Below are 9,993 nucleotides of genomic sequence, written 5' to 3'. Positions count from 1 at the left end.
TTAATATACTATAAGCTATTAATAATATTAAAGTAATAATAAATATTATAAGAATAACTAGAAGATAGTTTAAGTAAGATAGAGAAGAGCTATAGAGCTAAAGTAATATTAGTAAATAGATATCGACGAAATAAAGAATAGAAGCTAATATTCTATAGCGTAATATCGATAGAGAAGACTATAATAGTCTACGAAAGATAAACTATAATTAGAGTAGTTCTTACTTCTAATTCTCTAGAGTAGATTACTCCGTCTTTAAGTAGATAATATCTCGTCGTTAGAAAGAGTAATAAAGATATTAGTACTTCGAGAGTATTAAATAGAATAGCTAGAATAGAGATTATCTCTCTATATATCTAGATTAGATAGAAATAGAGAAGTAGTAATAGACTATTATAGTCTAACTCTCTCGATACGTAAAGAATAGGAAACGAAGGGACTTTTAGCTCTCTTAAAACTTCTTTAATACTCTAGAAAAGAACGGAAAACTATATTTAGAATAGATAAGAGATCTTAAGAAATAAGAATAATTCTATCGGATCGTATTAAGACGCTATTATATAAGATACCTCTATTCTATTCTATACTAAGCTACTCGAATCTATATTAATAGATATCGAGACCTATCCTATCGATATTATAGAATATATAGATAATATAGTAGATCTATTCTATATAAATTATATAAAGAATAGCTATAATAAGTTAGCTAAAGCTATCTCGAGTAAGAAGAAACTATACTCTATTAATAGACTAAATTAATCTAAAGATATAAGGCTATAGAATCTTATAAATTAGAATATATCTACTTTATTCTTCTTAATATTCGCTAATATTATAGAAAGTATATCTATAATATCTTCTAGTTCTACTAGAATAACTCTTCTAATACTCGAGAGGAATCTTATCCCTTAAGAGTACTTAAAACTCTATAAGAAACGGAAACGAGATAATTTATTATCTTCGTTAGTAGTCTAAAATACTAACTATAATATAACTAGATCTTTAGTTTCTCGTTAATAATATATCGAAGGATACTTACTAAGACCTAATTCTAGGCTAAAGATAATATAAGACTAAATAATCTAATAATAATAGTATTCTCTATAGATAATCTATAGAAACTAGAGTATAGACTAGATCTCGACCCTTAGCTATATATTATTAGGACGTCCTACGAAGCGCTCTAGATATATTAAAAAACCTAAAAATAACTAATAAATTATAGTAAATCGCCTTATATAGTAGGCGTAGAAGAATCTCGCTCGCGCTCCTCTACTCGTTATATTATACTAGAAGATTTATCTATAAAATAGACTATTTATAGAGTATTATCTACTATCGTAGTAGTATAAGAAAATAGTAATACTTTATAGTCTTCTTACTATAATACTATTAAAGCCGGTTCTAGTAGTAGTACTCCTATCGACGCCGTCGTTTTATAGTAAGAATACCCTAAAAGGCCTAAACTAGAAATAGGGCTCGATTACTATATATAGGTAGATAGCGGATAAATATTATATATAGAATAAGTAGAAGTAGTAGACTATCCGTATACTAAATAATAAAAAGATAGACGTTCTAGTACTAAGTAAGTTAATATATAGCCTTATATAGACTATATCGATAAACTTATAAAAGATAAGACTAGTATAAATCGTTACTATATTATAATCTAACTACGCTTAAGATTATATACTAGCTCGAGAGATATAGGTATATATTATATATGTCACGGATTGACATGCCAACTTCCTATCACGTGCCGCCACCAGCCCACGTAATGCCTATTAACACGTAACTAGCACGTGATCACGACGAAGGCTTAGCACGCCTCGGTTGCTAACTACTTACTCGCGTAACCGAGCGTAACTCTCTTTATAGCCCTTCGTCTTAGAATTTATATTATAATATATATATACGTTTAGTTCGTACCTCGTAGTAGTACTCCGTAATACTTTCTAAGATCTCTTCCCCTTCGAATCGATCTCTAGCCGTATATAGATAGAGCTGCCGATTTATTCTCTTTCGTTAATATCTCGAGATTTAGAGATACTACTTACGATTATATTAATTATAGTATCTACGGATCTCTCGATCTTAATACCTCCCTCTTAATACGCCGACGTCTCTACTTACGATTATATTAATTATAGAGACTAACTCTTATTATAAGATCCTTAACTACTTAAAATTCGAATTCTCTCACTTACGATCGCATTAATTACGTAAGATTTATTTAAATAGATTACTCTTAAACTCTCTTACCTCTTTCTACTATTCTTACTTACGATTATATTAATTGTAAAAACTACGGAAGAGTCCTACTTTCTAGATCTCTCTTACGATTACCTTAATTGCGAGATTCGTAAAGACTCTAACTTAACTACGCTTTATTTTATCTCTAGCGCGTAATTAACGAGACTAACTACGATAGCGACTTTATCGTTAAGCGCTAACTTTTAAAGTCGTAATTAACTACTTAGGTTCTTCTACTACTCGATTCCTCTATCCTTTCTATCTATTACTCTCTCTCGATCGATCGACGGCCTACTTCTCGAATCTCCTACGGACGAGCCTACTACTTCGATTAATTCTTCTTCTTATCGAGTCCTTCTCTATCTTATATAAGGAACTATTATACTAGAAGAGATTAGAATTATTCTCTATAAACTATCTAAGAGCTTAGAATATACTAAGTCTTCTAGCGGAATCTAACTACTTATACGTACGACTTTTAATAAATAGAAGTAACGTTATAATAATCGACTTCGTAAATACTGCTTTTCTATTAGTAGACTATACTATATAGTACCGAGGAAAGATAAGTAACGTGCTAGTACTCTAGATCTAGTACTAGACTAAAATAATCCTAATTCGTAGTTATAGTCTTAAGGAACTATACGACCTAAATCTTAGAGTATAGTCTAATAAGACTTCTAATAGAGCGTTCTAGGATCTCTCTTCGGCGACGACGACGTACGCCCCTCTATCGAGAGAGACCCTCTATCTTTAGTATACTCTACTATCCGACGTCTTTCTACTCGTACTAGTATATCTATAACTTCTAGTTACTTCGATACTTCTCTTCTTTAGTCTCCTTCGTTAGCGCCACGGATACTATCTATTTAGTATCTACTACTAAGTACGCTATCGACTATAAGTCTATTACTATTATCGAGTACGCTATACGTACCTTTCTATAGTTAATCTAAAACTTCTTAGACTTCTTCGATCTCTCGTAATCTACCGCCTAATATTAGAAGCGATAATAACGAGGAAGAAGTCGATATTACTGGTACTCTAGGAGATATTAAATACGAACTAGAGAAAGAAGAAAGAAATATAGTCGGATTATCTATAGATATTAACTCTCGAGCTATATACTAGTCTTACGAGCGATATCGTTATCGAGAAAGGGAAATACTAACTATTATTACGAACGGTATAAATCTTTTCTTTCTAGTACGCTAGAGATACGCACCTAATAACTCTTATATATCCTTCGACGTACCTAAAGATACTAACCCTAAGCGAGATATAGTCTTTACGAATACTAGAGTCTTTATAGAATACGCTATTAATTATCTATACTAGGTATTTACCTTACTACGACGAGTTATCGAGAGATAATATTCGAGTATTACGTAGATAACTTATCTTTAGGTATCTCGAGATCGTTAGAAGCGAGATACTAGGTAACTCTAATAATATATTAGAGAACTAGATAGAGTAATTAAGGAACTAAATAACTAGATAGCTAATTAGACTTCTAGAATTACTACTTAATAAACTATCGTCGTAAATTAAGACCTTTAACTAGGCGAGTTAAATTATAAGCTAGTAATTTAAGCTATAATAATCGCTAATTAATAAAATAAGATTAATAATATCGATGTCGAACGTAAGCGTATTAGCGATATCTATAAATAATAGATAGCAAAGTCGATCGAGCAAGATAGAGAAATCGTAGATCTTAAGAACCGTTTAGCTACTTAGGCACTAATTCGATAGGCTATACTTATACCTACTTAAGAGAATCTATCTATTATAGATACTTATATCTATTCTTCTAAATAGTATCGCCCTTAACCTTAAGAACGCCGAACTACTTATAATAATAGTAATTCTCGTACTAATGCTCCCGATAACGGCGTCTATAATATTAATTAAGATCTTAATAGATATAGAGAACGCTACGCTAGCTAACGAGCCGCTTTCTTATAGTCTCGAGTATCGTACCCTCGATCTTTATATACGCTAATTCGGTAGTAAGCTTCTTCTTTAGTTTACGTTACTATCGCCCTCGGATCCTAATTATTAAGTTATAGACTAAAAGTTTAAGATTTACCTAAGTTTAATAGTAATAAAGATAAATACTACGAATAGCGCTTAAAGATAATATATAAGCTCCGAGTAGAGGAAGACGTCTAGAAATCTCTCGAGGCCTAAGCCGCTATTACCTACGTCTCTACTCGACTTACAAGAGATATATATAACTCTATTAAGCTCTACCTTCTCGATACTAAGATTACTTCCGACGCTACGTTCTAGATCGCTAGTAACCTACTAACGTATATAGATTAAATTTACGGTATATATTATCGAAACTAGTAAGTACGTTAAGAATATATTATACTTAATAAATAACCTAGCGAACGATTCGACGCTTTCTTGTCTAAGTTCTAGCGCCTTATGGTTTTCCTATCGAAGATAGCTAAAGACTAAATATAAGACTTAATTATAAAGCTTAACGACGCTATATAGCCGTTAGTACGATACTTAGTAAATAAATACTATACTATAATAGATTTAATCGAACTCTATCGAGAGAAAGAACGATATCTATTAGATAAATCTTTTCGAAAGAAAACTTATAATAAGTTAATAATCTCTAGTAGTATCTCTACTTCTAAAAATACTATTAGGAAAACGACTCGTATTACTACTAAACCTAGAACCTTAAAAACTCCTATAGCGATATCTAAGCTAGCGGACTAACGTCCCTTATAGGCCTCGAATATATCGGATCTAATAGTTAAAGAGAAGCTAAAGAATAAAGAAATATACTTCGGCTATAGTTAGGTAGGTTATCGTCCTAATAAACCCGATTATAGAACTAACTAATAGCGTAAAGAAATAGGTCTAGCTATACTAGATATCGACTAGAATTCGGAATATTTCGACGTCGTCGATAATCTATTATTATTAGAAGACGAGGTAGCTAGTAAGTCGGAAAACTAATTATTCTAGATTATATTTACTCGATTAGTCTAGGACGTTCCTCTTCTAAGCGTAATAAATCTATATAAGGTAAGGCTCTATTCTCGATATCTCTACTCGAAGAGATAGATTATCTAGTCTTAGACTATACGATAGGTAATTCTAATCTTAAAAAACCCTATACTATAAAGACGAAAACGATACTCGATACTAAGACTATAGTCTCTTTTATCGACCGTCGCTTTCTTCGTAAGAAAGGTTTAGACTCTTATATATATTTATTAGAAATACTACGAACTATATTTTTAGTAGACGATAGGAAATCGAGTATTATCTATTACGCTAAAATCGAACTTATAATTAGCTAGTATTATAAACTTCTTAAGTATTACGTTATATCTAAACTTAACTATTCTATAATTCTTAGTATTTTATAGATAATCTAGTATATCGTAAAGTCTAATTTTAGAGCTAGATCGATTACCTTCTTATCTAGCTATTACTTATTCTTATACCTTCTTTATAGAACGGATTCTACGGTTTATAGCGCTACTAGTCTAGTATCGCTACTACTAACTACTACTATTAACGGCGTACGTATTACTAGATCGAATATCTCTTAAATCTATAATCTAGTTAAGCGTAATAAGATCGAAGAAGCGGTTCTCTTTTAGCTTAAACTATCGAACGCCCTTATACTATATAAAGACTTATATTTTAACGCTCTATCCTATATCGCTATTAACCTCGCGAACTTTAAGAAATTTATAAACGGTAAAATATATATTAATCCGTCGACTAAGATACTAGAAGAATACTACGAATTTCTTAATATCTTCTTAAAACCGTCTTTAGATACGTTACCTCTCTATCGAGAGGGACTCGATCACGAGATTCGTCTAACTACGGATAACGAATTACTTTATAAGAAGATATATAGTATAATATAGGAAGAACTTACTACTATAAAGAAGTATATCGATAAATATCTAGCTAAGAGATTTATTAGATAATCGATATCTTCTATTACGTCTCTTATACTACTTATAAAGAAATCCGAAGAAGAACTTTATTTCTACGTAGACTATTAAGTAGTTAACGTAATTACTATTAAAAACCGATATTCTATTCTTCGTATTCGTAAAACGTTAGATCGCCTATATAAGGTAAAATACTTTATAAAGTTCGATATTATCGTAGTCTTTAATAGACTACGTATTAAAAAAGGAGACGAATAGAAGACCGCGTTCTTAACTAGATTTAGATAGTTCGAATATCTAGTAATACCCTTCGGTTTATATAACGCCCCTTTCTCCTTTTAGAGCTATATTAATATAGCGCTTTAAGATATTCTAGATAACTTCTATACCGCCTACCTAGACGACGTTCTAATCTTTAGTAATAACTTAAAAGACTACCGATTATACGTTAAAGAAGTCTTATTCCGATTACAAAAGGCTAGTCTATATATAGATATCGAGAAAACCGAGTTCTACGCCTAAGAAGTTAAGTATTTAGGGATAATCGTATCTATAGAAGGACTTCGGATAGATCTAGATAAGATCTAAATAGTAGTAGACTAGACGGTATCTCGAATAGTTAAAGATATTCTTATATTCCTCGGTTTTACTAACTTCTATCGAATATTTATTAAAGATTTTAGACGCGTAGCGTTACTATTAATAAATCTAATAAAGAAAGATTAAAAGTTCGTATAGACTATAGAATATTAGTAGGCCTTCGAAATACTTAAACGTCGGTTTACTACGGCTCCCGTATTAGTATTATTTAACTCTAACGCTAAAATCTAGGTTAAAGTCGATACTTCCGATCTCGTGGTAGTAGGAGTTCTATTATAGAAGAAGAACGAGTAATTAAAGTCTATAGTCTTCTTCTTAAAAAAGATATCTTCCGCCGAGTATAACTACGAGATTTACGATAAAGAGTTACTCGCTATTATTAAAGCCTTCGAGGAATAGCGTTCTAAACTTACTAAAACCGACCCGAAGAAGCCTATTAAGATACTATTCGATTATCGATTCCTTAAATATTTTATAATAACGAAATAACTTAATCGTCGATAAGCTCGATAGAGCGAATTTCTTTCGGAATTCTACTTTTAAATCGAATATCGTCTCGATAAGTAGAGTACGAAACTCGATAGTCTTACGAGACGACTAGACTATAAATCTAGTAACGACGAAGATAAGCGAACTCGATACTAATAATAGATAATATTAAAGCCGTATAATCTAGAAAAAGAAGTCGATATTATAAAGTCCGAAAACCGCCTTTATATACTAACTCTAGCGGAAAATACGCTTCTACTAGACCGTACTATTCTAGAAATAGTCGAAGACCTATATAAGACTAATATCGACGAACTCTTACGAGACCTTATAAGAATACTAAGAGAGAGTATTAATTTATCTATAATAGCGAAATTAAAACTCTTCTAATATTATATTACTCTACTCGATTATTAACTACGGAAAGATAAAGTATAGTATCGCGATAGATTATAGATATTATAAGATAATACTATTCGACTCTTAATATTACGAGTATATTACGATATCTTAGAAGCGGATTATCTTAGTAAATTAAAAACGTATATATCTTTTACGTAAATATACTTCTAGCTAGAAGTATTAGAAGATATTATACGCTATATCCGGAACTATTATACTTATAAATAAGCGAAATCTACTCGTTAACGATATACCGGTACTCTACTTCCGCTCCTAGTATCTAGTAGGTCGTAGACCGAAATCGCTATCGACTTCGTCGTAGACCTATCTTCGAGTAATCTCGATAGAAGAACGTTTAATAATATACTTACGATTATAGATCGACTATTAAAATAGAGGTACTATATATCTTACTAGAAAATAGACGCTATAAATACTATAAAATTATTCTTACGTTACGTCTAGAGTAGATACGGTTTACTAAACTACGTAATATTCGATCGAGAATCTTAATTTACTTTCGTATTCTAGAACTAGCTCTATTAAAGATTATATATTAAAAAGCGAATATCTACTATCTTTTATCTCGAGATAGATAGGTAGTTAGAGAACTCGAACTAAGTTATAGAATAATACTTAAGATACTATTATAATTACCTTTAAATAGATTAGGTCGAGTAGCTATCTATAGCCGAGTTCTCGGTAAATATATATCTTTTAGAAACTACTAAAAGCTTATCTTTCTTCGCTAACTATAGTTTCTACCTAAGGTTAGGCGTCGAACTAAAATAAGATCGATAGTTTATAATATTAAATATATTTCTAGACTCTAAACGAGCCGATACCTTTACTAAATAAATAGTAGAGATTTATAAGTCGCTATAATAAGAGATAACTCTCGCTTAAGCTTACTAAGAGAAGTACGTAAACGTATATAGAAATCTCGTACTAACGTATAAGGTAGAAGACCTCGTTTAGCTAAGTATACGGAATCTTAAGACTACTCGACCCTTTAAGAAACTCGACGTAAAGAACCTAGGACTATTTAAGATAACTAAAGTAGTAAACCGAGTTATATATTAACTATAGTTACTAGATTATATAAAGATATATAATATCTTTTATACCTCTCTACTATATAAGGCGTTATTCGACTCTCTTTCTAGATAAGTTTAGCTATCGCCGCCGCCGATTAAAATCGTTTAAGAAGACGAATATTAAGAATAAGAATAGGAAGTAGAAGACGTTTAGAACTTACGTCTATTCGGTAGAAAGAAACGATTATAGTATCTTATAAAATAGAAAGGCTATACTAAGGACTAGCGAGTATAGAAAGAGATATTATCTAGTTACGATAAGTTAATATAGAAGTTCTATCTTAAATATCTACGGAAACTCGAACTATCTAATAAGTACGACTTTAAGTCTTAAAGCGTTAAGGAATCGAAAAGTATTAAGTTCTAATATAATACGATTAGATATCTATTTACAATTATCTTAATAACGGAAATCTAATCTACTTATAATTAGAAACGGATAGAAGAAGGTAGTACGGCTCTACGATCGCTAATAGACTTTTACTAACTATAACGCCTTTCTAGTTAAGTACTAATAGAGTCGATTTCGATATCGAGAATATTACTCTATATTATTCTAGTTAATAGTAGTAGACCTAGTACGAGATCTATTAATATATCGTATCTACGCCGCCAGGAATCGATACTTCGAGATATTAAGAAGATAGGTTACGAGGGTTCGTAATAGCGTTAGAGGGGGGGTAATATTACGGATTAATATACTAACTTTCTATTACGTGCCGCCACTAGCCTACGTAATATCTATTAATACGTAACTAGTACGTAATTACGACGAAGGCTTAGCACGTCTCGGTTACTAACTACTTACTCGCGCAACCGAGCGCAACCCTCTTTATAGCCCTTCGTCTTAGAATTCATATTATAATATACACATACGTTTGGTTCGTACCTCGTAGCAGTGCTCCGTGATAATATAGCCTCTTTAGTATAATAACGTATTTCCGATATACGCCTAGGTAAACTTCGTATCTATAATAATAGCTTAAGAGAAGAATCGATAGTATACTAACGATATCTTAATAGTAGCTTATTAGCTATATAATTATATTCTTTTAACTTCGGACTAGTCTCGACGACTTCTATTCTTACTAAAGATATAGATATTATAAAATAACGACTTTATTAAGTTAATATTAATAGAGAATATTACTTTATACGTATATTAGATTTATCGATCTTATGAATAACTTTAATAGTTTTTA

Source organism: Exophiala dermatitidis (genome assembly GCF_000230625.1).
Source record: "Exophiala dermatitidis NIH/UT8656 unplaced genomic scaffold supercont1.7, whole genome shotgun sequence".
Lineage (NCBI taxonomy): Eukaryota > Fungi > Ascomycota > Eurotiomycetes > Chaetothyriales > Herpotrichiellaceae > Exophiala > Exophiala dermatitidis.
Note: the sequence above shows the minus strand (reverse complement) of the source record.